This window comes from Arvicanthis niloticus, chromosome X (assembly GCF_011762505.2).
Source record: "Arvicanthis niloticus isolate mArvNil1 chromosome X, mArvNil1.pat.X, whole genome shotgun sequence".
In the NCBI taxonomy this organism is placed as follows: domain Eukaryota; kingdom Metazoa; phylum Chordata; class Mammalia; order Rodentia; family Muridae; genus Arvicanthis; species Arvicanthis niloticus.
The window spans coordinates 94,605,069-94,632,331 of NC_047679.1; the positions used below are offsets into that span (position 1 = coordinate 94,605,069).

The window sequence follows — 27,263 nt, forward strand, 5'->3', positions numbered from 1 at the left end:
TTGCTAAAAGTTTTTTTATTTTATTTTATTTTATTTTATTTTTTATTTATTTATTTATTTTACAAAAACCCGTGACACATTTGGCAATCTTAATAGTATGATTGATAGCTATAGGGCTTGAAAATATTTTTCCTGTCAAGATTCTAGTTGTTATGTTGAAACAGAGATCTAGTCTGGCAAGGATTTCCCAACTCTTCTGTGTAACAGGAACATGAACCTCTGTTTCAACTTTTCCCACATTTCCTTGCTCTGAAGGATTGATTACTTCATAAAACACTTGGCTACATACTTTCTTAAATACCAAGGGCTCTTTACTTTGTTACAGAGAAATACTAAAATGAAAACTATTTGACTGATTAGTAACTAGGATTAGTTAGGATTTCTATTGCTGTGATGAAACACATGACCAAAAACAATCTGGGGAGGAAAGGATTTATCTGGCTTATACTTCCATATTATAGATGAGTATTGAAAGAAGTCAGAAGAGACTCAGACAGGACTGAAATCTAGAAGCAGGAGCTGATGCAGAGGCCATGGAGGGGTGGTGCATACTGGCTTGCTCATCATGACTTGGTCAGCCCATTTTACTGAGCTTAAGACTACCCGTCCAAGAATAGCACCACCCACAATGGACTGGGGCTTTCCATCAATCATTTTTAGGAATAATCGCTACAGCCAGATCTTACAAGTCATTTTGTCGATTAGAGTACCCTCCTTTCAGATTACTGTAGCCTGTGTCAAGTTGGCATAAAACTAGCCAGCACATCTACCTATGTTCTTTAGCTTCTTCCCATGAAATAGAGAAGGGGAGGTACTGTTACTTAAACCACAACTAAGTAATGCTATTTCAAATAAATTTTCCCATGAGAAAAAAAATCATTTCTCCATTACTTATCAGAAATATATCTATCTCAAAAACCTGAAAAAAATCTGGCATTCTTTACTGACTTAAAAAAATTCTTCACTAGACTTGATATGAACCCTTATCGAATTATATTTTGAATATATATCTAAATATAGAATGTCTTCTTGGCTATTAGTTAAAAGGCTTGAATTTGTAGATCATAGAATAGAATTAGGAAATTTGGAAAGTCTAGAATAATGTACAAATTAGACCCCAGAAATGTTATCAATGAGAAGACATTTGAAACTATTTTGATTTGGCTGTCTTATAATAGTAGATTCTTACCTTTGTTATTTGAAAATACCCTTACGTTCAGTCGATCTGTTTATATAATCATTGTAATGATGCATTATTGCATAATTAGTGTAAGTACATGTAATCAGCTCTAATATATAATCACATAGTAGAGTCATTGTAAAACAAATCCTTGTGAATCTAAATATAATGCTTTGTATATCTGTAAAAGATAAATACTATTTTTATTTGGACTGGTTAAAATGGGATTTTGTTTCCTATCAGAAGTTACCATATTCAGGAGCAAGCCTTCCACTTGACATTGTAAGAAAATGCATGTATATTAGGTTCCTCATATTATAAATCACACAGTGAAATCAGATTGCCTTCCAAAGGCATTAATTATTTGATACACAATAAATTATTTCACAGTGTTTGAAGCCATGGGTATGATCAGATGTACTGTAAAATGGCCCTATCTAGAGGCATATAACAATATGTCACAAATCTCTTTATGGATAAATGAGTATATATGTATCTGCAATTAAAAGCTATCCTAAAAATACTGAAGATTAGATTAGGATTCTGCTAGACTGTGAATAATGTAATAAAAGAACAACTCTATTAACTTTTCTACTTATAAAACATAGACAATGAAATAATAGACTTTTATAAAGGATACCATCTTAAAGATATACATCCAAACTCTAAACAGGATCATTAGGAACATTCTGAGGGGCTTCATCTGAAATTTGTTATGTGTGTAAGACCTAAATTGAACTCACAATATTTTGTCTCAGCTTTTCAAGTGCCCAGATTGCTGGACATTACTTAGCATTACAATACTTCAATTGACATATTTTGTAATTTCTTTAAAATATTTTAAAACACAACATTTATATTTATGGGTGTTTTGTTTCTATGTATGTTGTTCACCATGCATGTACCTGGTGCCCTTGGAGGCAAGAAGAAGGGGTCAGTCTATTGTGAGACTCCATATGGCTGCTGGTAACCAAACTCAGATCCTCCGCTAGAGCAGTACTCCAAACTACTAAGTCATCTCTCTAGTGTACTTTCTGAATTCTTGAGTATCAAGTATACAAAGGCAGTGAAAAGCACTTATTGTTCAAGCAGAAGACCTCTGGTTGGTTCCCAGCACTCTCATGGAGGTTTACAACTGTATCTAACTCCAGTTGTACTGGATCTGATGCCCTATTCAGGCCTCTGTTGATACACAAATGCATTTGTGACATATACATACATAAAGGGAAAATATAATGCACATAAATAAAAATTAAGAATTTTTTTTTTTTAGAAAGGAAAACATGTAGGGTATAGTGAGATATCTAGATGTTAAAGACAATTGCTTCTAAGCCTGGGGACCTGTGTTTAAGGCCAGAGACCCATAGAGTGTAGGGAAAGCAAGAACATCACAAATTGTTCTCTGATCTACACAGGTCCATGGTGAAATGCAACCCCCAACACACACAAAAATAAATAAATAAATAAATAAATAAATAAATAAATAAATAAAATTTAATTTAAAAAAAAAAAAATAAAGCAGTGGAAATAATCAACCATATATACTTCAAAAAAACCTGAAAACTAAAGCACTAAAATTAATAAGAAGAATAAAATATGTATGCAAGTAAATGAAATACATTTATATAAATATAATTATAAATATAACAATCATCATAAAATCTACAAAACATTAAGGCAGACTTAGAGAAAAGTATTAGCTGAAATAACTTAAACCAGAAAAGAAACAGGCAATATTGTAATGGATATCACAAATCTACAAAGGATTGTAAAAGACAATTGGAAACATTTTCATATCAACAGAAAATAGATAAAGTTTTGAAACATAAAAGTTGCCAAAAAACAAAATACAAAGAAATAGAAAAATCTGAACAAATGAATAATAACATGGAAATTGAAGCCATAACCAACAATTTGCTCTCAAATAAAGTACCAGGACTGATTCTTTACTGTTGAAGACTATGGAATGTTCAACAAAGAATTAATACCAAGTCTTCTTCAAATATTTCCAAAATTCTAATTTAGAAATACCCGCAGGTGTATTTTGAGGGTCTAGCATTATTCAACATCAAAGCCATAAAAGTGATATACAGGAAACTCATAGGGTAATATCCCTAAAACATATAGGTATAAAAATCATCTAGGGAACATTGGTAAACTAAAAGCAATAAAAAATAGAGCTGTTTATGGTGGCACAAGATTTTAATCCCAGCACTCAGAAGGCAGGCAGATCTCTGTGAGTAAGAAGCCAGTCCATTATACATAGTGAGTTTTAAGACAGTTTTGAGACTCTGTCTCAAAAAAAGAAAAAAGAAAAAAACAAGAGAGAGAGAAAAGAGAGAGAAGAGGAGAGAGAGAGAGAGAGAGAGAGAGAGAGAGAGAGAGAGAGAGAGAGAGAGAGAGAGAAGAGAGGAGATAAAGATAAAAAAGGTCTACAATGAATAAAATAGTCCATTGATATTTATCCCAAGATGGTTTGGTACATGCAAATCTATAAATGTGGTATGCAACAAAAATACAGGACAAAACATACTTCTGATCAGTGTTGAAATTTTACCTGATATTCTTTTCTGATAAAACTTCTGAAAAAATAGTAAGCAAAATACTTTATTACAAGATATAATATATGAGACAATGGATATAAACATAGTAAAACTTGAAAACTTACCCTCTAAGATCAATGATAAATCATCATATATTCTTTTTTAAGACTTATTTATTTTATGTATATGAGTACATTGTAGCTCTCTTCAGACACACCAGAAGAGGGCATTGGCTCCCATTAAAGACTGTTATGAGCCACCTTGTGGGTGCTAGGAATTGAACTCAGGACCTCTGGAAGAGCATTCAGTGCTCTTAACCTCTGAGCCATCTCTTCAGCCCCACATTATATTTTCTTAGGTGTCATTTCTTCATGTTATTCAACAGGGTATTGGGAATCCTTGCTACAGCAATGAAATAAAAGAAGAGGAAAAACACATCTACATATGTCCTTGAACCACTTACAATGTTAAACTTTCCTCTAAAATATATAATTTATGTTTTCTATCTATTGAGTCAGAATATTCAATTTCCTGGAAATTCATTTCTCTTTTATAAGAAACAAGATGGAAAGGAAGTGCTAAGTTCAGGAGGAATAACAACACATCATAATTTATTTTGTTCAACCATGTCTATTCTAGACAGGTAACCACTGTATTATGGTTTGGATTAAACTGATATTCTCACAGTTTGATGCCCAAAGTTTTGAGAGTTGGAGACTTGAGAAGTTATTAGCTAATGAGGGCATCACCATCCACATATTTATCCATTGAGGAATGCATAGCAGAATGGACTATAAAGTGCTGAGGTCCAGTTGAAGGAACTATGTCATTTATTGAACACATGCTTTGAAGAATAAATCTGACTCTATACTGCCCCATGCAACATTAATTTTCCAATACTCCTTTGAAAATGCCCTTATTAGTACAGAGCTGAGATCCACATTCTTCTTTTATAGTGTTATTATGAAAAGCAGCTACATATTTAAACAACTTACCAATATTTTTCCTGAATGCTTTGATAGCACAACCAACAGACCAGTATTCTCAAATGTGGACTATTTGGATATATTTAAATGTTTGCATAATATGTATTCTTAACAACAGTCAACAAAACATGCATGTGGTTTACCTTCATTAGATATTGTTGCATATTCTTTTCCAGAAAACGTTCCAATTTTCATTATGAATTTGTACATCTTATAAATTCATGAATGTAATAACCAGAAGCAATTAGAAGATTTGTTGATCATAGCTTAGGCTTATAAATCAAACGATTTATCAGTTTTCTTTCAATGCTTTATTCTCTCTGAAAGGATACTTGTATAACTTAATGCTTTTCAAATTTTAGTGTTCATGTTAATCTTTCTGATCTTGCACAAAAGTAAAAGAGCTGAAATTCTCTACTACTAACAAGCTCCAAAGTAAAGTAAATGTTGTGGCTCTATGAACCACAAAGAGAAAATCTTCAATGGAACATTTATTAGTCTTCAGTAAATAGTTAGACTGTAATCTCTGAAGGATGATTTTTTTAAACTACTCTAATTTTTTTAAAGTCCAGTCTTTACCCCCTTGCTGGCCCAACATTCCAGAGTTCTTCATCCCATCCTCCTCCCCCCTGTCTCCAAGAGGATACCCAATCCCTACACAACCCCACCCTGAGCCAGGCCTCCCTACTCCCTGGAAGCTCAAGTCTCTCAAAGGGTAGGTGCATCTTCCCTCATTGAGGACAGACCCAGCAGACCTCTGTTGTGTATGTGTCAGGGGGGTTACATACCAGCTAGTGTAAGCTGACTGCTTGGTGGCTTAGTGTCTGAGAGATCTCAGAGGTCTAGGTTAGTTGAGACTGCTGGTCTTCCTATGGGGTCACCCTCCTCCACAACTTCTTTAGGAATTTCCCTAATTCAACCACATGGGTCTCTGAGTTCAGGCCACTCGTTGGGTGTAAGTATCTGTATCTGTCTCAATCAGCTGCTTGAGGGCAGCCCTGATAGGTCCCTGTTTGTAAGAACACCATAGTATCAGTAATAGTGTCAGGCCTTGGGACCTCCCCCAAGATAGATACCAAGTTGGGATCTATCACTGGAACCCCTTTCTCTCAGTCTTTTCTCCATTTTTGTTCCTGTAGTTCTTTTAGACAGGAACAATTCTGGGTCAGAATTTTTGATTGTAGGATGGCAACCCCATCCCTCCACTTGATGTCCTGTCTTTCTACTGGAGGTGGACTCTATAAGTTCCCTCTCTCCACTGTTGAGCATTTCATCTAAGGTCTCTCCCTTTGAGTCCTAAGAGTCTTTCACCTCCCAGGTCTCTGGTACATTCTAGAGGCTCCCCATCTCCCATCCCCCAAGGTTGCATATTTCCATTCATTTTGCTGGCCCTCAGGGCTTCTCTTCTATCTCACCCCCTCCAACAACTGATCATGATCCCTCTTCCCCTCTCTATCCTCTCCTCACACAGTCACCTCCATCCCTCTGCCTCCTGTGATTGCTTTCTTATCCTGCCCAGCTTGGATTGAGGCATCTTCACTTGGGCCCTTTGTCTTGGTTAACCTTCCTGAGTTCTGTGGATTGGATCCTAAGTATTCTGGACTTTTTAGGCTAATATTCACTTATTAGCGAGTATATACAATGCATGTCCTTTTGGGTCTGAGTTATCTCATTCAGGATGGTAGGGCATCTTTTGGGTATATTCCCAAGAGTGGTATTGCTGGGTGTTCAGTAGATCTATTTCCATTTTTTTTTGAGGAGCTATCAGATTGTTTTCCAAAGTGGTTTTCACCAGTATGCAATCCCACCAGTAATGGAGGAGTGTTCCTTTTTTCTACATCCTCACCAGCACCTGGTGTCACCTGAGTTTTTTATCTTAGCCATTCTGATTAGTGTAAGCTGGAATCTCAGGGTCATTTGATTTCCATTTCCCCAATCACTATGGACTTTGAACATTTCTTTAAGTAATTATGGCTTCATATAATGAATTAGTTAGTGTTACTTCTGTTTCTATTTTATGGAGTAGTTTGAGGAATATTGGTATTTGGTATTCTTTGAAGGTCTGGTAGAATTCTGCACTAAATCCATCTGGCCCAGGGATATTTTTGGTTAGGAGGTTTTTATTGACTTCTTCTATATCTTTAGGGGATATGGGCCTGTTTAGATAGTTTACTTGTTCTTGATTTAACTTTTGGAAAGTGATATCTGTCTAGAAAATTATCCATTTCATCTAGATTTTCCAGCTTTGTTGAGTATAGGCTTTTGTAGGATATGATGATTTTTTTAATTTTCCTCGGTTTCTGTTGGTATGTATCCATTTTCATTTCTGATTTTGTCAATTGGAATACTGTCTCTGTGGCCTTTAGTTAATTTGAATATAGTTTTATCTATCTTACTCATTTTATCAAAGAACCAGATTTGGGTTCTTTTGATTCCTTGTATCCTCTGCTTTGTTTTTATTTGGTGGATTTCAGCCCTGTGTTTGACTATTTCCTGCTGTCTACTCCTGTTGGGTGTGTTTGCTTCTTTTTGTTCTAGGGTTCTCAGGTGTGCTGTTAAGTTGATAGTGTAGGATCTCTTCAATTTCTTTAGGAGGGCACTTAGTGTTGTGAATATTCCTCTTAGCCCTGCTCTCATTGTGTCCCATAAGTTTGGGTATGTTGGAAAAGGGGAAAACATTTGAAATTCAAATAAATAAAATATCCAATAAAAAACAAATGTATGGTAGAGTTGAACATTTGAAGTCCTGTTCTTTCTCTCTCTCTCTCTCTCTCTCTCTCTCTCTCTCTCTCTCTCTCTCTCTCTCTCTCTCTCACACACACACACACACACACACACACACACACACACACACATACACACAATAGAGGAAGGAAGGGAGAGGGGGAAAGAGAGGGAGAGAGGGAAGGATAGATATTTAATACCTTGTTTACTATAATGTGGTATGATTCTTATGTATGTTTCTGTACACAAACATTGTGCTGCTGTGACCTGAATACCACCTAGCTACTGCAGAACTTTTACATTGCTTAGAGGAGGAGGAAGCAAATAATGGCATAATATATTTTATATAAATATGCATGTTCACATGTTCACATATGTGGGCTCACATTAGTGCACATGTGTATGCATGTATATTGAATATTTAGGTTGAGTTCAGTTGTCTCTCTCTCATCTAATTGATTGATATGGGGTCTTTCAACTGAACCCCAAAACTGATATAGCTACTTTAGATAACAAACTCACTCCTGGGATCCATTGTCTCTAGTATTGATAGTGCAACTAGGCCATAACAAACACCCCATGTTTATATGGGGTGTGATGATCTGAACTCAATTCATCCTGTGGCTCATGTGTGCTTTATACATGGAGCCATCTGAAGATAGGCTTAATATTCCAGATACCTGTGGGTATCCAAACTATGCTTTAGGAACTCCCATTAGGGGCTGATTCCATCTTATTCTTTATTTCCACAAAGCTAGCTTGAATTACTCCTAAATCAAAGGTTATTGATTTTCTGGGAGAATTGGATTTGTCAGTACTTTCTCATCCTGTTTGCTCTGTGTGAGAGGTATTGAACTGAAACATGTAGGCATCAGTGGAGAGGAAATGAGTCTCTTTTGAATCCCCTACTCTATAAGGGAAGATACATGATGAGCTAAAAAGAAAATACTTATGAGAGTGAATCCCAAAGTGGTTTTACAACAATTATTCTATTAGATATTAAAATAACTCCTATAAGCTCCAGAGAACAATTATTGCCCTCACCCCTGTCTTACCAAAAATACAAAACTGACATGGAACAAGTTTGCAAACATGGTACAGCAACAAAATGACCACTAAGGAAGACTAAAGAGATTAGAACTCAGTCTTGAATCAGGAGGAAGGTGAGGGAATAATGTAGCATCTTTCATTAGGCTCTGTTTTATGTAGCTGAATAGTAATGTTGTTCAGGATCATGAACACTTGCAACAAGGTGTCTTTATGGCAATGAAATATTTAAAGTTTTTTGGGGGCATTTGCTCACCTGCTAATGCTATCTATTGCTTGACAATGAACATTATTCCTCAAATTGCTTGCTACTGTAGTGCTGTGATATAATTAGGTTTTCCGAGAATTCTGAGTGTCACCATAATTTTTGTCAGCATAGTGAGTAATGACAGCCTGTTCTGTTACCAGACTGATATAATTATTTCTCAGGAAATCTTTATGTTACAGATCTATTCTAAAGGAGATGATCTGTTCTAAAGCAGAAGTCCAGATCAGTCATTCAGGAAATCAAAGTCTCCTAAGCAGGCAGAGGCAAGATGATTTTCTCTTTGGAAACAAATAGAACATCTATACTTTCCAAAAAAAAGGCTACCAGAATTATTAAGAAGGCTATTTCCCTTGATGACAGCTCTATTTATAAAAATCAAAAAGCTAGGATTAGAGAAATATGCAATGCCCTTATGTGAATCCTGGCCTCCTTTGTAAGCAACGAATGACTTATGACTTTAAAACCCAAAGCAAACATGGGCAGAAATAGGAACTGGACTGCAGAGCTTTAAGGTCATAATGGATCTGAAAGATCACTCCAGGATGATGTCAATTGCAAAGTAAAATGTTACAATTATCAGCAATGTGTATTCAATATTTAGCTTTTTTTCATCTAAAAAACTATTTTATAATTTGGCAGTTAGCTGTGCTTAGCAAAAATGAGGAGACACAGATATGTGTGTGGTTTTTTGTTTTTGTGTGTGTGCTTTGGTTTTTTGTGGGTGTATGTGAGAAAAGAGAAATGATAATAAGGACAATTATTAAAACTAGCTGGGCAGTGGTGGCGCACACCTTTAATCCCAGCACTTGGGAGGCAGAGGCAGGTGGATTTCTGAGTTCGAGCCCAGCCTGGTCTACAGAGTGAGTTCCAGGACAGCCAGGGCTACACAGAGAAACCCTGTCTTGAAAAACCAAAAAAAGTTAAGGGACTATAGCAAATTCATGACTTGGAGTTTATTATAAGGGTGTTCTCTATGTTTTATTTAGAAATAGCTGAGTGGAGTTAACAGGCAACAGTCCAGATTACCTTACATGGATAGCTGGTTTTCAAAACATCAGAAATCCTTAGAATTGACATGACAAACATTTCAGTATTAATGTTCATTTTCATTAGAGACCTGTCTGCTCCGGACAGCTTCCTATGTTAAATTCTAAGAAGAAATTGAGCATCCTTGGAGTTACTCCAGTTGTGGTGAGACAGCCACTAGGCAAGAATTGCCACTTTCCTTCTACAGACAAATTACTGTCCAGAAAAGGACACACTTGCAGAATAGTCGACTGATTATATCTGCCTAGACAGAGTAATCAGCCCTTAATAATTCTGCAGCACTAAGGTCTGTCAGATGATCCTGGGCCAGAAGGCAGAAGAACAGATGCTCCAACGTTTTGAAGTAGAGCGAGTGTCCAGGTGTTCAGAGGTCTCTATAAATTGGCTAAGTTTTAGAAGCTATGCTTTGTGCTTCCCACAATTATAGTCAACTCAGTCATTCTGGATTTCTGATGGGGTTGAAAACTTATAGCTATTTACTTTGAGAGAAAAGATCTGAGTGTATGGTCATCAGCTGACATTCATCCTAAAGCCAAGGAAAAAGCCAGGCTCAGAACTAAGTGTTTTAGTTAGGATAGATGACAGAGGTGCTGGTTAGTCAACAAAAGGATGGACTGGGTATTAGGACTATCTTGTACCTCACTGGTACAAATAGGCATAATTATGCTCTAATTGTATTTTGAGAGAAAAGTTTCCTTTTAACAGGAAGGGTGATGTGTAGGAGGAGCTAAGGTGGGAGGAGTACTGAGAGGAAGAAAAGGAGTAAGAAGAGGAGAAGAAGAAGGAGAGGAGAAGCTAGGTGATGAAAGAGAGATAGAGGGGGGAGACAGGGAAGCAGATGTTCATGTATCTCCACCAGTCAAAGATAGTTGATATATCTAGGTTGGGTAGTGGGTTACACCTCTGATTGAACAATACCAAACTTATAAAGCCTATGATTAACATTTCTTAAAAAAATGTATAAATGCAAAATGAAAAGGGGGTATGGGATAGGGGTTTTCTAAGGGGGGGGAATGGGGAAACGGGATGGTATCTGAAGTGTAAATGAAAGATCTAATAAAAAATAAATAAATAAAAAAAAAAGAGTTGTATCACAATTGTTATACTATGGACTGTGACCTTCATCTAGTATCTAGAAAGCATAAATTCCATACCCTAATAATTTTTAGATTCATTTATTGGTAATAAATAAAAAGATTCAACTTTCCACTGGGGAAAAAAAACAAACAAACAAACAAAAAAAAACAACAACAAAAAAACCCAAAACCCCCAAAAAACTAGCTATTTGCAATCACACAGAAATCCCTCCATAAATTTGAGGGCATTGTCTTAATTGATGGTATAATTTATCTTCCTAAGAGTACCTTTATTTTCATGTGCATCAGGAACTATACATATGGCATTTTAATTTAGTTATGATGCACTGAAGGAAATAACTAAAAATAAAATCATAAAGATCAAAAAAGAATTTTAAAAATACCTCTCTTATAAAGCACAAACCAGCTTGAATGGTAAGGTAGTTTCAAGATTAGTGGCAATGGTAGGAAGGGGGCCTACCATAGAGATGAAATCTAATAGCTAAAGTGTTTACTTTACAGGAAAATCAGTCCACGTGTTACTTCTTCTCTTTGAGGTGAAGGATATTTCTCACTGAGCTTTCTCTAAACCTTCCTGTACTCAGCTTTAGGAGAGACCAGTGATTAAAATGGTATTAGTATTTTATTAATTGAAAAGATTTTTTAAATTAAATTATTTTTAAAAAAATATTTTAATTTTCTTTATATGAGTACACTGTAACTGTCTTCAGACACACCAGAAGAGGGCATCAGATCCCATTACAGATGGTTGTGAGCCACCTTGTGGTTGCTGGGAATTAAACTCAGGATCTCTGGAAGAACAGGCAGCGTTCTTAACTACTGAGCCATCTCTCCAGCCCAAATTCATTTTTTTTTATATAAAGGAAAACATTTCATTGGGGTTGGCTTACTATTTCAGAGGTTCAGTCCATTATCTTATTCATTTTACATTCTGCTCATTGCCCCCCTTGGGGAGTCTGAACCACCAACCATTGAAAAGATTTTTATTGGGTACTAGGCAGGCCTTCTCTGCAGGGCCCGTGGGGGGACTACTTTGCAGAGGTGGAGAGTAGACTTCCGCACAGTCAGCTGTGACGTGGCAGTCATTGTGTCATCACTAACCCAGGCAGTGGTTTCTGCGATAGCTGGTGTGGTTGCTTTAGACTAGACTGGGCTCCACGGCTGCTCGGAGGGGGTCTCTGCAGTGACCAACTTCTTCTTCTCCAGGACCCTACACCAGCTGCACCAACCAGAAATGGCGGCTTCAATGACCTCTCACCGGCCCATCAAGGGAATCCTGAAGAACAAGACCTCTGTGGCTTCACCAGGAGTGGCCTCGGCCGAACAGCCCCGCCGGACTTTCGAAGGGAAGCTGAGTAAAAAATCCCAGAAGTGGGATGAAGTGAACATCCTGGCAACATATCATCCAGCTGACAAAGACTATGGTTTGATGAAAATAGATGAGCCAAACACTTGTTACCGCAATATGATAGCTTACAATGAAGATGTTGATAGTGATTCAGAATGCAGTGAAACTTTGAGTCCAGACTTCATTACTAGAAAATTAGCTGTTGATGAAGTCTCCCAGCCAAAGGATATGAATCTAGAACAAGAAAATAATGGAGAGGAAGATAATAACCTCACCCCTGAAGAGCTGGAAAAGAAGCGTCAGTTTGAAATGAAAAGGAAGCTTCACTACAACGAAGGACTGAATATTAAATTAGCCAGACTGTTAATTTCAAAAGATCAAAATGATGACGATGAAGATGAAGGAATGGCAGTGACTACAGACTGAGACAGCATGGATATTGAAGAGTTCCATCAAGGATCAAGTAACCATCTGCAACTGGAATCACAAAATTCATGAAAGAAATGTGTTCGGCCTATCAGTCGTTTGTCAAATACAAACGTTGTTACTATACTATACTGCTTCTTGTTCTTTACTATTCATGACTTAACAAAATACACATAATTTATATATAGTTAAGAATTAAGAACATAGAGCCTCAGTAGACAGGAAATGCCTAATTCATGCATATATTCTTGTGCCTCATATTTCACAAATACAGTGTAATGTCAGTAATCCAAAACTAATTTTTATAAAAGCACTGGTTTAATTTCTATAAGATATTATATAGCTTTTTATTTTTAATTACTATATTAAATAATTTCATAGGAGAAACTAATTCATTTTTGTCCATTCTAGATGGTGGTGCTCCTTATAAAATATTTGGGGTACTTTCATGGTTTTTTATTGATTCAATCAAAAGCCTATTTATAAAATGGGATATATAGGTGGATCAATATTTAAGAGCAAAGAGATTTTTTTTGACATTTATCTTTAGCTTGTTTTGGCCAATTGAGAAGGCATCTGTGCTATTGTCTAATCAATAAACTTTATAATTCTTGTTCATTTCCTTTGTCCTTAAAAGGAAAGGAATGAAAATGGATTTAATCCAAACTGGTTTTCCCTATTCCCACCAACACTGAAATAAATGACCACGTTAAAGTTACACTGACATCTGCTCTGCTTGTCTTAGTAAGCTGGGGAGACTTCAAACAATGTTTTAATACCATGGATATCTCAGTGTTCACTTTGTTAATATACCTGTCTTAACCTACTCTGGTTTCCTAGTGACTCGCCTATACACATACAGTTGTAGAGATTGTATTACAGGATGGCAAAACTTTTGGACATGAGGAACTCTTCATACATATTCTGTCATTTGCTGCAGTACTGAATTCTCACTTTGACACCTGTTATTTCTAATACATAAAGGAAACAGGTCTAGTAGTAGCTATACTATGGCAGGAAGCTAAGCAGCTTGGTATCTGTACTTCTCTGACTGACAGTTTGGTCAGTAAATAAATGATATTCATTCATTTGACATTAGACCTTAGAAAACAAATAACTGAGGGATTTTTGCACAATGCAAACATTATATAAAATCAGAAAATGATTGGTCTTCAATGTACAAAAAGAATTATACCTGAACATTTTTAAATGTAAAGATTCTAAGGAGTCTGCATAAAGGGAATATGATGATGCACACTATGCCAAATGAACACAATTCCTCTAACATAATAGAAATTCTTTGGATTTTCTTCCTGAAATGGAATGTAGTTACTGTGTGTCTTAGTTTAGTGATTCCCTTGGTAGACATTTATTTATATTGTAAGTTTTTGGTAGCATCAAATGAATCTGTTATATAACAGACTTTTAAAATAACTTATGTATATTATATATATATGAAATGGCTTTTATTGAACTACTTCACTATCATGATGGCAAAAACGTGGGAAGAATATTATTAAAAGAAGAAAATATTTTTATTGCTGTCAGGATTATATATTGCTTTGAATGACAGAACTCAGTAGAAGGTACTCCAGTATGTGAAATAAACCCTGTTAGAGGACAGTCTTTCTGTCACTTAGAATCTAGTTCATAAATAAAGCTAAGGTCATTTTCCAGCACAATTATGCAAGACACAAAATTCTGTAGTAGCAGATATATTACATACAATGTAGGATGTATGTAACATTCATTCAGGAGGAATCAGGGAAGATGGAATGGAGTTTATTCTGTTTAACCATCATTACTAAACACAAATAACTTGGAAGAAATGGTTTTCTTTGATAAAATGTACTAAAATTAAAAAAAAATAAAACACCAGATAATGAACAGCACGGAAAGCCAGAACTCTCAAATACAGTCAAAATTTGCTTCACTTTCTTATTCCACAGAAAGCAAATTATAATGCCTAATAATTCACACAATTCACAGCACACCCTAAGTTGTGTTAGCTATCTTGAGATTACTTCAATTTAGAAATACAATATTTGTGGAATACTGAGAATAACAGCATATATATATGTATATATATATGTGTATGTATATATACATATATATATATATACATATATATATGTATATATATACTTTTATAGCTCTGTATGGCTGCCTTGATGGTTTATAAGCAAGAAAAGAGACAGATAAAATGTCATGACAAAAGTCTTTGGGCATATATATTCCTCCTACAAAGGACTATCTATATGTTCTCTGAGTAATATTTTAATATTTATGTTTTAAGTTATAAATCACTAATACTTTTAGTTGCTACACAAAAATTGAACATACTTATGAGGTGTAACAGGATAATCAATAATGACGTAACTACAGAGAAGGTTGATTCAAAGCTTAACAGTAAAAAATTGAGTTCTTAAAGGCAAAATTTTAAGTACCATAATCATTTCAATTAGTAATTGTAGAATTTATATCTGTATTTACAGTTCATATTAAGTGTTATCATTTCTTCAACATATTATGTGAGTGCCTATTATCTACAAAGCCTTTATAGAAGATATAAACTGTATAGAGAGCAAACAGGCCATTCCAGTTCCAATGTTAAATTACTATGTTTAAGGTCAATGTGAATTTTGCTGTACTTTAGGAACTACTTGTGGATTAGGCTCCTTAAGTTCAGTATAAAATAATCACCAAAAGTCTACTACTTCTAAACTAGGGCATATGAAGATAATTTCTGATCATGATCACAGCACTCCAGGAATTTACAAGTATTCATTGTCAATGTCAATGAAACAACCACCCAATTTTGTTTTCAGAAACTTAAGGTTTATTTAAAAAAAAAAGTCCCATCTTGTGTTGTGCAAAGCTACAGATAAAGAGCATTAGTAAGGATATATATATATATATATATATATATATATATATATATATATATAAATGTGAGTTTGTGGATAAAAGGGAACAACGATGGAGAGAGTCAAGCAGGAACAGGAAAAAGGGGAAATTAAGGCTTTTTAAAGATCTATTGTTTTGTGTTCAGAAATGTTTTGCCTGTGTGTTATGTATGTGAGCTGTATATGTGTCTGGTGCATATGGTGGTCAGAAGAAGGCATGAGAGTCTCTGGAACTAGTAGTCATCAATGTTTGTGAACCAATTAATCCCAAGTCCTCTGAAAGAACATTTCTTCTTTAGGGCTGAGTCACATCTCCTGTGAAAAGTCCAAAGAAAAGATTCTCTTCTGCTTAAAATGTGAACCCACATTAAATGCTCCCTTTCATTCTAAATCCCTCATTCTAATCCCACCCCTTTCTTCAAGAACTAGCCAATGTGTTCAGTTCCGTAGACTTCCATTAATGACTTCTCTGATCATCATAACAGTAAGTGAGACACAATTAAGCATATGATGAACAACTTTCTTCTCCTGGTCCCAAAAGAACTTGTTACATTGGCATTCACATAACAAGTCCTTCCAAGGTAGCATTTGTTACCTCTCAGGCCTACTTCCATTTACTTGGAGCAGAGGCAGTGTGTCTCAGTGATTACTTCAGATTCCCTCACAACAAGGAGATATGCCACTCCCAAGTGTTTGTTCAAAGGACTCCAAGTCTATTTATCACAGATATAGTTACACATCAAGGTTTACTGTAATACTGTTTACAATATTTAAGGCATGAAACCAACCTAGGGTTCTAGTAATAGAGGAATAAATAAAGAAAACATGTACATAGTAGAATGTTTAGAAGGAAAATCAATGCATGTGGGGACAGTAATATTCAGAGTATTTTGTAATTGTTTGAAAGAGAAGTGTTAGATGTTTTCTTTCATTTGTGGTACCTCAATATGATATAGATAGATAAAATAATGATAGTCGAAGCAACTTTGTCTAGGGCACTAAGAAGCACAAAGGGAAGCATCAGGTGAGGGAGAGACAAGAAAAGAGAGGATTAGGTTATAGGAGAAATATCCCAAAACATATAAGAACCTGTGAGAACAGTAAGATGGGTCAGCAGATAAAATATGTTCAACTCCAAGCCTTAGGAACTAGAACCCACATGCTACAAGGAGAGAACATGGTTGTCAAGTAGAAAGCAGCATCCTAATATTGGAAAAGTTCTGCTTGACTTAAGAACCCTCATCTACACTGCCTTTCTTTCACCGGTTAACTTTGATTCACTGTTTCTTTAATATGCACACAATTTTACAAACCATTAAATAAAATATGATATAAATCTGCTTTGCATCCATAAAAACATTATATACACATGGGAGATTCTGCTCTGAATGGCATTATAGTTGCCTGTATGGGAAAAACAGTTTCTTCAAGCTTACCTGAGAGCAAATATTCTTATGAAAACTCTTCTACTAGCCTGTCATTCAGAATGGTGCTGCCCATTAGGGAGAGGGAGCAGAGGTATCATCCTCAGCAAGCCCTCCTGTTCAACTACATTGTTTTGCTTTGTTTTGGATTATGCATCACTCAATTTCCTAAAATAAAACTATGAAAACACTAATTATCAGATGTGAAAATAGAATCACATGTCACCTACTAACCTCTTAGCTATGGAGAGTAAAATTGTAGCATTTTAGAGGAGGTGTATTCTTTAAAGAAAAATTGGGATAAAGCTCTGGGCATAATTGACTAATGAGAGGATATCTTAAGAACCATAAGATTTTTTTTCATACATTTAGTAACTTAAGATATCTACAGATTTACTATCCCACTGCTCTGAAGGCTAGAAATCCAAGAATTAGTTTCACTGAGTCAGAATGAAGGTAGATCATTGGGATTCTCACCCATCATCAATGGAGCTTCAGTTTGTAGCAGAGAGCATTACAAAAATCATCTAAATAAAAGATACACAGTGAGCATTACAAAAATCATCTAAATAAAAGATGCACAGTGACACCATTTTAATAAAAGAATAGTGCCCCCTTCTTCATTAACACATCTTCACAGCTGTGTATTTTCTATGCTGCATTTCAACTCCATCCAATGGAGCATCTAATATTAATACACGGCTGTTATAATAGCAGATAGGTCTAAATTTTGCCTTTGTAAAACCTCAGCTCTTCTTCCTATTCACATAGTCTGTCATTGTAGCCTGTATTTGATATACCTTAGGCACTCTGAACAGGCTTCCTGCAACAATTCTGCTCCTCTCCTCCCATAGAAACCCCCTCTTTACTGCCTGATCTCTTCTATGTAAAGCTCTTACTCAAAACTGCAAAAAAGATAGATATTGCTCCTCTTTGCTTGTTTTGTAAACTATGACATGTTTTGAATAATAAGATGAAAGAAAACAATAAACCCAAGGTTGCTTATAGTCTCTGGATTGAAATATATATGTAAAAACTCACTTTTTCATTTTTTTCTTTTTTTCTTTTATTAAAAATAGACTTTTTTCACACAATGTATTCTGATTGTGGTTTCCCTCTCAGTTCCACTGGACATCCAGATTTATGCCCATTTTGTCTCTCCTTAGAAAACAAATAAGCGCTGGAGACATGGCTCAGTGGTTAAGAGCACTTACTGCTCTTCTGGAGGTCCTGAGTTCAAATCCCAGCAACCACATGGTGGCTCACAACCAACTGTAATGAGACCTGATGTCCTCTTCTGGTGTGTCTGAAGTCAGCTACAGTGTACTCACATATGTAAAATAAATAAATAAATCTTTTTAAAAAAGAAAAAAGAAATCAAATAGGCATCTAAGGAATAACAATAAACTTAAATAAGATAAATAAAGAAACAATAATTTGGAATATGACAAAACAAACAAGAAAAAGACCCAAAGAGAAAGCACAAGAAATCCATATAGGCACAAAGACACATGGGTTTTCAGACTCTTGGAAATCACATTAAAAATCAAAACTGGAAGTCACAATATAAATTCAAAAGGCCTGTGTGGTAGAAAAACAAAAATAAAAACTAAATTGTACAGGAATTTTAATCCATGGCTGTACTAATTATATCTAAAGATCTTCTATGTCTTTGTGACCTGGCTGTAATGCAGACATGTCATTAGTACACACCTTTAGTTTCTCTGTATGCAATCCTTTAGTACATGCCTTTAAACCCAAAGAATGATGTCTAATGGAGGGGCAGACAAAGTGATAAATCAGAGAAAGATTTAACAGAAAGAGTCAGTGATAGGATATGCCCAAGTCTCGGGAGAAAAGCTATAAAGAGCACTGCACAGAGAGTTCAGTTCAGGGCAATTCCATTTGAAGGAGTTTATTACAGAGTAGTTTAGTTATGTTGAGTCAGTTAGAGTCAGTTTAGTCATTTCATTTGTTGTGCATTTCATTTGGGAGTCAGTTGGGAGTCAGTTGGGAGTCAGTTTAAACAGTTTAGTCAGTGAGTTGGGAGTCAGTGAAGCGAGTGCAGTGCAGTGGAGTTGACTTCCTCAGTGAGTTCATGCAGTACAGTGCAGATCAGCAGAGGCAGTTGAAGCTAGAGAATTAGAAGGAGCCAGAGATTCGAGCAAGTTACCAGAGTTAGTTTAAGGTCAAGGAGAGAACCCAGTTTGAATCAGTCAGTTTGGAAAAGAGTTTAAGCAAGACAGAATGGCCAGAACAACCCAGCTAGAGTTCAGAAAGATCTAGAAAGGTAAACTTACTCAGCAGTAAGCCTCCAAGACAAGAATTACATCTGGCAAATAAATTTACTTTTACACTAAATATAGATTAATTATTAAGTGCCATTACTTATGAGTCTGAGACAATGAACCTACAACAGATTCTATTGAGTTAATTTTGTTTTGGCTGCAATTACCACACAAACCCCACAAACAATGATCTCAGTTAAGCAAGAATAGTTTATTGAATACATACCCAAAACTGACAGATCAGGACCACAGAGGACTCAGGAGCCAAACTGTAATGCTAAGTCTGTTCTTAGGGCAGGTTTTTTTTATAGGAATAAACAGATTCCAAAGCTCAGAAGATAACAGTGGAGGCAGTACTACATTTTGGCTAAACAGACAGAGTATTATCAGCTAAGCTTTAAGGTGATTGGTCCTCAGTAAGGTAAAAAAGGTAGTGGACAAGAGATTTCCAGAGTATTGAGATAACAGCATGAGCATTACAACCATAGTGTTATGGCCTTTTCATTGTTAGCTATGGGTAATTTCTTCTAAGAAGTAGAATTTGAGAACCTGAACTTAATTTCACCTTATGAGCAAAATGGAAACTAAATACAAAATGGCTATAGTTATGATAACAGGAATAGGCCTCAACAATGGCTATCTACTGCTAGGCATGGGAACCACCATTAAGAGTAGTTTGCTTCCCAAGTGAGACTCCCTTGGAAATTTTTTTCATTTGCAAATAGCTAGCTACCAATTAAAGGATAGCTACTGAATTCTGGATATCTGTGTATGTTCACTTCTTTTAGATCTAGTACCCTATCTGGTAAAGGCCCATATAGGCCCTATGCATGTTGCTTTAGTCTCTGTAAGTTCATAGGAACTTTGATCATTTGATTCAGAAGATCTTGTTTTCTTGGAGTCTTCTAACCCTCTCTTTCCACCTCCTCATTTGCATAATTTACTGAACTCTGAAGTGGGGACTTGATAGAGAGATCTCATTTAGATTGAAAATTCCAAAGTCTCTCACTCTATGCATATTGTATGGGACTGATTAGATGTAACCCATTAATAGCATGGAAAGCTTTACTTGGTAACAAAAGACGACTTCTTAGGGTTCGGTCTCCCCCATTATGGCAATTTCATTAAGGTCACCTTCATATATTTATAAGATATCTTTACTGTATTAGGTTTCCATATGACTCCTTTAATGGCCCTTAGTTTTAGCTTTCCTCCCCATCTTTTCTCCCTCACCATAGTTTTCACTCCTCATCCCTGATTAATTCTTCCATTCCAATCCTACCCCTTCCATTTGTAACTATCTATTCTCTTCCTTCTTCCTAGGGATATTCATCCCTTCTGCCTTGTTCCTTACTCTCTTCTCTACCTAACCTCTGTGAGTGCAGGGAGCCATGCATAGGTCCTGGTGGGTGGTGAGCAGGCTTCCATACTGCTTTGTGACTAAGTCCACTGGCATACCATTTGACATAAAAGGATCCTAGCAAGCTAGTGAGCCTTAGACTGGGTCTAGAACAGGGTGCTGGTTGATTCCCCAGTCTTTATGCAATTCTCCCTTGGGTGCTGGCAGCCTAGCACCTCCCCATAGTAACAGTAGGATGGCTGGCTACCCCAGAGTTCATGATTTCCCATTGGTCCAAAGGCTGTATAAAAATGCTTGTTGTGCATAATACATTAGATCTGCATTTGATGCTGGTCTCTGGTGTCAGTTTCCCTGGTTGGTGACTCTGCCTCCTTCACCCCCTTCTGGATCCCTGTTCCCATATGGTTATATAGACTGTAACTAGTTTATCAATGAGTTAACAGCCAACATCCACATATAAGCAAATGACACCATATTTACTAATCTATATTTCAGTTACCTCACTTGGGATGATCTTTTCGAGTTCTATAATTTACCTGTAAACTTCATGATTTCATTTTTAATAGCTATAAAATATTCCATTGCATAAATGTACTATTGATGGTCTTCTAAGTTGTTTCCAGTTTCTGGATAAAACGAATAAAGAAGCAATGAACATTGTTGAGCAAGTGTCTCTGTAGTAGGATGTAGAGTCCTTTGGATATATGCCTAAGAATTATATAGCTAGATATAGAGGAAGATTAGTTCCCATCTTTCTGAGGAACTGCGACCATGATTTCCATAGTGAATCTATGAGTTTGCACTCCCACAAGTGATGGAGGGGTGTTCACCTTAATCCATATCCTCGCCAGCATGAGCTGTCATTTGTTTTATTAATCTTAGTCATTCTGACGGGTGTATGATAAAATCTCAAAATAGTTTTGATTTGCATTTTCCTGATGACTAAGAATACTGAATCCTTTAAGTATTTGTCACTCATTGGAGTTTTCTCTTTTGAGAGTTCTGTTTAGATCTGTATCCCAATTTTACTCACATTTTAAGATTTACATTTTTTCCCCATTTTTCTTGTCATGTCACCTTTTAAACTTCTAGCTTATGTCATTTCTTTTCACTTAAAACTATGCGTTATAACTGGACATGGGAGAACACACCATTCATCTGAGAGCTTAGGCGAAAACGCTAGAAGGCCAAACAGTTTGAGGTTAGTCCTTTCTTTTACACAGGAGTTGATAGAGAGGTTGAGATACAATGCTGGATCTTGTCTCAAAAATAAAGAAAAGGAGAGAGAGAGAGAGAGAGAGAGAGAGAGAGAGAGAGAGAGAGAGAGAGAGAGAGAGGAAAAGAAGAAAAAGAGAAATAGAAAGACAAATAAAAAATAATAATAATTGTATAATTGTATTAATAATTGTATAATTCATTCTTCTACTCCCCAAGGCATTACAGTTCAATGTCTAGTATAGGTCAAAATAAGTACCTATAATCCCATACTCTATTCTAAAAATAATTGGAAATGTTTTCTCATGTATACTTAAACATTATTAACTTTTGATACAAATCCACGCTTCAAAATCGTATGATAAAAACATAATGTAGTGATCAAAAATTTAAAAAAAGATAAAGGGACTCAACTATAAAGATGTTTACATCCAAGTTTGAAAATCTAAGTAATTCTGAAATACCACATAGAATAGGAAAGAATTACCTCCTACAGGTTGTTCAGTCAAGCACCAAAGTAAACACACACACACACACACACACTCAATTATATAAAATAAATGTAAAACTAGCAAAACAGTAAATATTCAGTAATCACTATTGGTTATATAGTTACATTATTCAGATATTAGATATAGACTATAAGTAATATATGGTCAAAATTATATACATATATAGAGACACTGAGATGATATACACTCTGATATACTTGAAGACCACATAGAGCATTTATACGTTGGAGGGCTAAAATTATCCAACATTCTTTATTTCTTTTACTAGGGTTTTTTTTTGGAACAGTGTCTTTTCTAGAAATCACTATGATTTTGAAGTTATAAAAATCTTCTCTACAACAATGGATCCTAAATTTTTCACTATTTCTATACTAAATTATTTTATTGTATTTTTATTAAAAGATGTATCTGCTTAATACTTTGTAATAGAAACCACAAAATTTTTAAAAAAAGTAGTATTAACTCAGGGAAAGCATGAGATATGAAATGAAGATATAATTTGGTGATAATGAGGGGATGGGATATAGAATTATTAAACAGCTTGACTAAAAGAACTTTTGAGAATTCTTATATAACATGAAATATATATAAAATGTAAATTATATTGATATCAATATTGTTACTAAATCATTAAATATGGTAAAATGAATAAAGTTGTACCAAACAAATCAAATGGCCTATAAATCACCTGTTCTCTACGTTTCAAAAGTCTACTAAGCAGTTTTTAAACTAGAAACTCATATACAGCCTTTAGTATGTGAAGGTATATTCCCACTAGTTCTATTCTCAATAGGACTTTTATCATCAAGTCATGTTGGATAAGCTTTGGTTTAAAGTCTATTTTGCTATAGATTAAAATGGCTACATCAAATTGTTTCTTAGGTCCACTTGCTTGTAATAGCTCTTTCCAACTGTTTACCCTGAGGTAATGTCTATTCTTCAGTTGAGGTTGTGTTTCTTGGATGCAACAGAAGGATAGAGCTTTTCTTTCATTCACTCTGTTAGTCTATATTTTTTTTTACTGGGGAACTGAAACTAATGTGGCTGAGAAATATCAATGAGGAATGATTATTGATTCCTCTTATTTTGATGGTGGTAGTGGTGCAGGTGGTGTTTGTGGTGGTATATATTACTGTGTATATGAGAAAGAGGTGGGGAGAAGAAAGAAAATATATGAAGATGGGAAGAGAGAGAGAGAGAGAGAGAGAGAGAGAGAGAGAGAGAGAGAGAGAGAGAGAGAGCCTGAGCCTGGCAGGATAGTAAATCCGCTTATTTGAGAGTTTGGTAAGGAGAAACAGGAACAGGTTAGGAGACTAGCAGAACTGGTGATATAATGGAACTTTGGGAATCATGTCTGTGGAGAGCTTGTGAGCATGTGAAGAGCCTAGCAAGTTAGATCTTGAGACAATACTGGGAATAGAGACTTGAAGATCTGACTTGCCTTTATTCCTTTTCATTTCTGTCAGCTTACAGAAGAAAGCTTTTGCTCTTTGCTTTCTTGCTCTTTCTTGTTAGCACATCTGTTCTTTCACTGACATTAGAACCCAATTCTCTGGGATCTGGCATAAGCTGAGGACCAGCTGAGACATCCAGCCCTGTGGACTGAGCAACTTCTAGACAAGTGAACTTTTCAGTCATAGCCTGTCATTGTTCGATTAGTTAGATTGTAGCCTGTAGAATATATATATATATATATATATATATATATATATATATATATTATATATATTCCCAGTATTGTCTCAAGATATATATATATATATATTAGTTAGATTATAGCCTATAGAATATATATATATATTCTGCCATTCTAGAAAATACTGACTCCTAGCTTTAAACATTCCTATAAACTCTGGCTCCTATTACAGATACTTCTTATATTTAAATTCGCAGTAAGGAACAGTAGTTCCATGATACATGTGTGAAGAAAGGGAAGCATATGACAATGATGAAGTTTTCCTTTCCAGTATAACGTCAGTCAAAGCAGGTAAGCAGCTACCTTCTGCATGAAGTTTGCATTATAAATGGTACATAAAGGCAATATTTTAAAGTTCCAATTGAACAGAAAACCTAACTTTCTATTTCCTGTCACAAAGTTATTTTTGTGGCACCAAATCAATAATAGTGGTTTTATGAAAAAATCACTTTTTGTAATGATGTTGAGTCAGGAATTGATTTTGTTCATCTACTGTAATAGGCACGATTGACTTCTAGACTTTACCACATATGGGCAACAGAAAACGCCTACAAAATTAGGCTAGGTCTACCGAGTGCAAGCATATGTGTGTTCCTTTCACAATGCCTGCACTATGTCCAAGCTCAACCATTATAAAAATGTAACAGAATCTACATTATCAAAGAAGCTACATGCCCAGTAGTATATGGATTCTATAAGCATCTATGCCTCAAAAATGTCATAAAACATTTACAATAAACTACAAACATTATATTGACTCTGACCAACCAGGGAATGTAACCTGAACAAGTGAACAAGCTGCTGAGAAATAGTCATTGGAAATGGGTCAGTGAGGCAACACATGTGCCCACTCTCAATACAGGAACTACTGCTGCTGATCAAAGACAGATTATTGGCAAAAGAAAATGCAAACAAGTTATGGAAATAATCATCAGTTCTCAAAACAAACTAGAAACTTCAGTTTGTATTCCATGTTCTTACTGGAATTCTTCAATTCAAATGTTTTTGTTCAACTCTGCTGGCATAATATCTGCCCTGGATCTCACTTGGATTGTCTTCTTTCACAACTTTATTAGGTGTTCCTGTATCCATATTTTGTGATGCTTTATATCTTCTATGCATTCCTATCACCATTGACATTTCTCCTCTCTTTCAAAATGCACATGGCTTGGTTGTAACAGCAAATGGTCATGCTTAAATGGGTTCCTGATAGAAGTTCAGCCTTGAAAATTGAAAACAGAAGGCAACTGCTTACCTGTTATGACTCAGGTCACATTAAAAAGAGAAACCTCAATGTTTACCATTAAAAGATCAACTTCAAAACTGTATGCATTCCTTCACATCCTCCTTCCTGTTGACAACTGTTCATCTGCTGTGAACAGATATTTCATGCCACCTCTCCCTAAATCAAGACTAGATTATACTAGTGATAGTGAAGAGTGGAAAACATATACTAGACAAGAATATTATGTGATGAACATGCCAATCAAAAGATGTTGCATATTTTTTAGCCTTAAAATAGAGTAGCAAGTGGTCTTTCTTAGACCTCATTCCAAAGAGCTCTAATAACAGGGCTCTAAAGATCTGTATATCCTACAACATGGTGACAGGAACTTTGCAGATATGACTAAGGCTGTAGGCATTCTCATGCCAGGATTATCCAGTATCATTCAGGTAATAATCACACAAGTTTATTCATGTCTGAGAAAAACAAGCATATCTTTTGAAATAGTGTAGTCAAACCTAAAAGATGTGTTTACCAATTGTGAAACACTATTTCTTTCTGGAAGAGTACTTTGTACAACTATAATATATCCTTCTGGACCCTAACCACCTATGTTTCCTGATCAATAGAAACTGACATATACTCTGTCACCAACATCAGAGGTTTGGGAAATTATTTAGAATAACCAATTGGTGTCTTCAGGATTTTGTAAGACAAATGTGTAAAAGTGATCTAATAGGATTCTATGACTCTTTTAAACCATCATTTAGATGCTGATTTTAACTGACTTCTCTTACAAAGCTTCCAAGTGCTTGTTCCTTATGTGGGAGTCTGCTGTAATGACCAGGTGACTACAGTTACCTTATCCTGCCAAAGAACTCTGGTACAAGGTCCTGCAACTCTATGATTACATTTCACCTTATTAAATGAAGTTCATGCTAATTGGGGTGTTAAAAGTTTTTCTCAATGACTTTGTCGCTTAATGTTTCCCACGAGGTTTTAATAGAAGACCTGGTGACAGATTCTGATAGCCAGTGAAAAAATGTTTAAAGCCCTTCCACCAAACCAATAGCCATGGTGACAAAAATCATCAATCTTGCTAACACTTATTATAAAGCCTGCTAAGGGTTCTCTAGATGATTTTTCTACCAACCATCTTCCTATAATAAAGACAAAAGTGCCCCATATATTTTCTTTTTTTTTTCCTTTTTTTTCTTTTTTTCTTTTTTTTATTAGATATTTTATTTGCACTTCAGATGCCATCCCCTTTCCCCGTTCCCCCCTTAGAAAGCCCCTATCCCATGCCCCCTTTTCCTTTTTGCATTTATACATTTTAAAAAAAATGTTAATCATAGGCTTTATAAGTTTGGCATTGCTCAATCAGAGGTGTAACCCACTACCCAACCTAGATATAACAACTATCTTTGACTGGTGGAGATACATGAACATCTGCCTCCCTGTCTCCCCCCTCTTTCTCTCTTTCATCACCTAGCTTCTCCTCTCCTTCTTCTTCTCCTCTTCTTACTCCTTTTCTTCCTCTCAGTACTCATCCTAACTTAGCTCCTCCTACACATCACCCTTCCTGTTAAAATGAAACTTTTCTCTCAAAATACAATTAGAGCATAATTATGCCTATTTGTACCAGTGAGGTACAAGATCATCCTAATCCCCAGTCCATCCTTTTGTTGACTAATCAGCACCTCTGTCATCTATCCTAACTAAAACATTTAGTTCTGAACCTGGCTTTTTCCTTGGTTTTAGGATGAATGTCAGCTGACGACCATCCACTCAAATCTTTTCTCTCAAGGTAAATAGCTATAAGTTTTCAACCCCGTCAGAAATCCAGAATGACTGAGTTAACTATAATTGTGGGAAGCACAAAGTATAGCATCTAAAACTTAGCCAATTTATAGAGACCTCTGAACACCTGGACACTCCCTCTACTACATAACGTTGGAGCATCTGTTCTTC

The 27,263-nt window shown here is 35.6% G+C and overlaps 1 pseudogene; it reads left to right on the forward strand.

Moving 5' to 3' along the window:
- Positions 1–12,032: 12,032 nt before the first annotated feature.
- On the forward strand, positions 12,033–12,750 carry LOC117695325 (protein phosphatase inhibitor 2 pseudogene; annotated as a pseudogene).
- Positions 12,751–27,263: the final 14,513 nt, after the last annotated feature.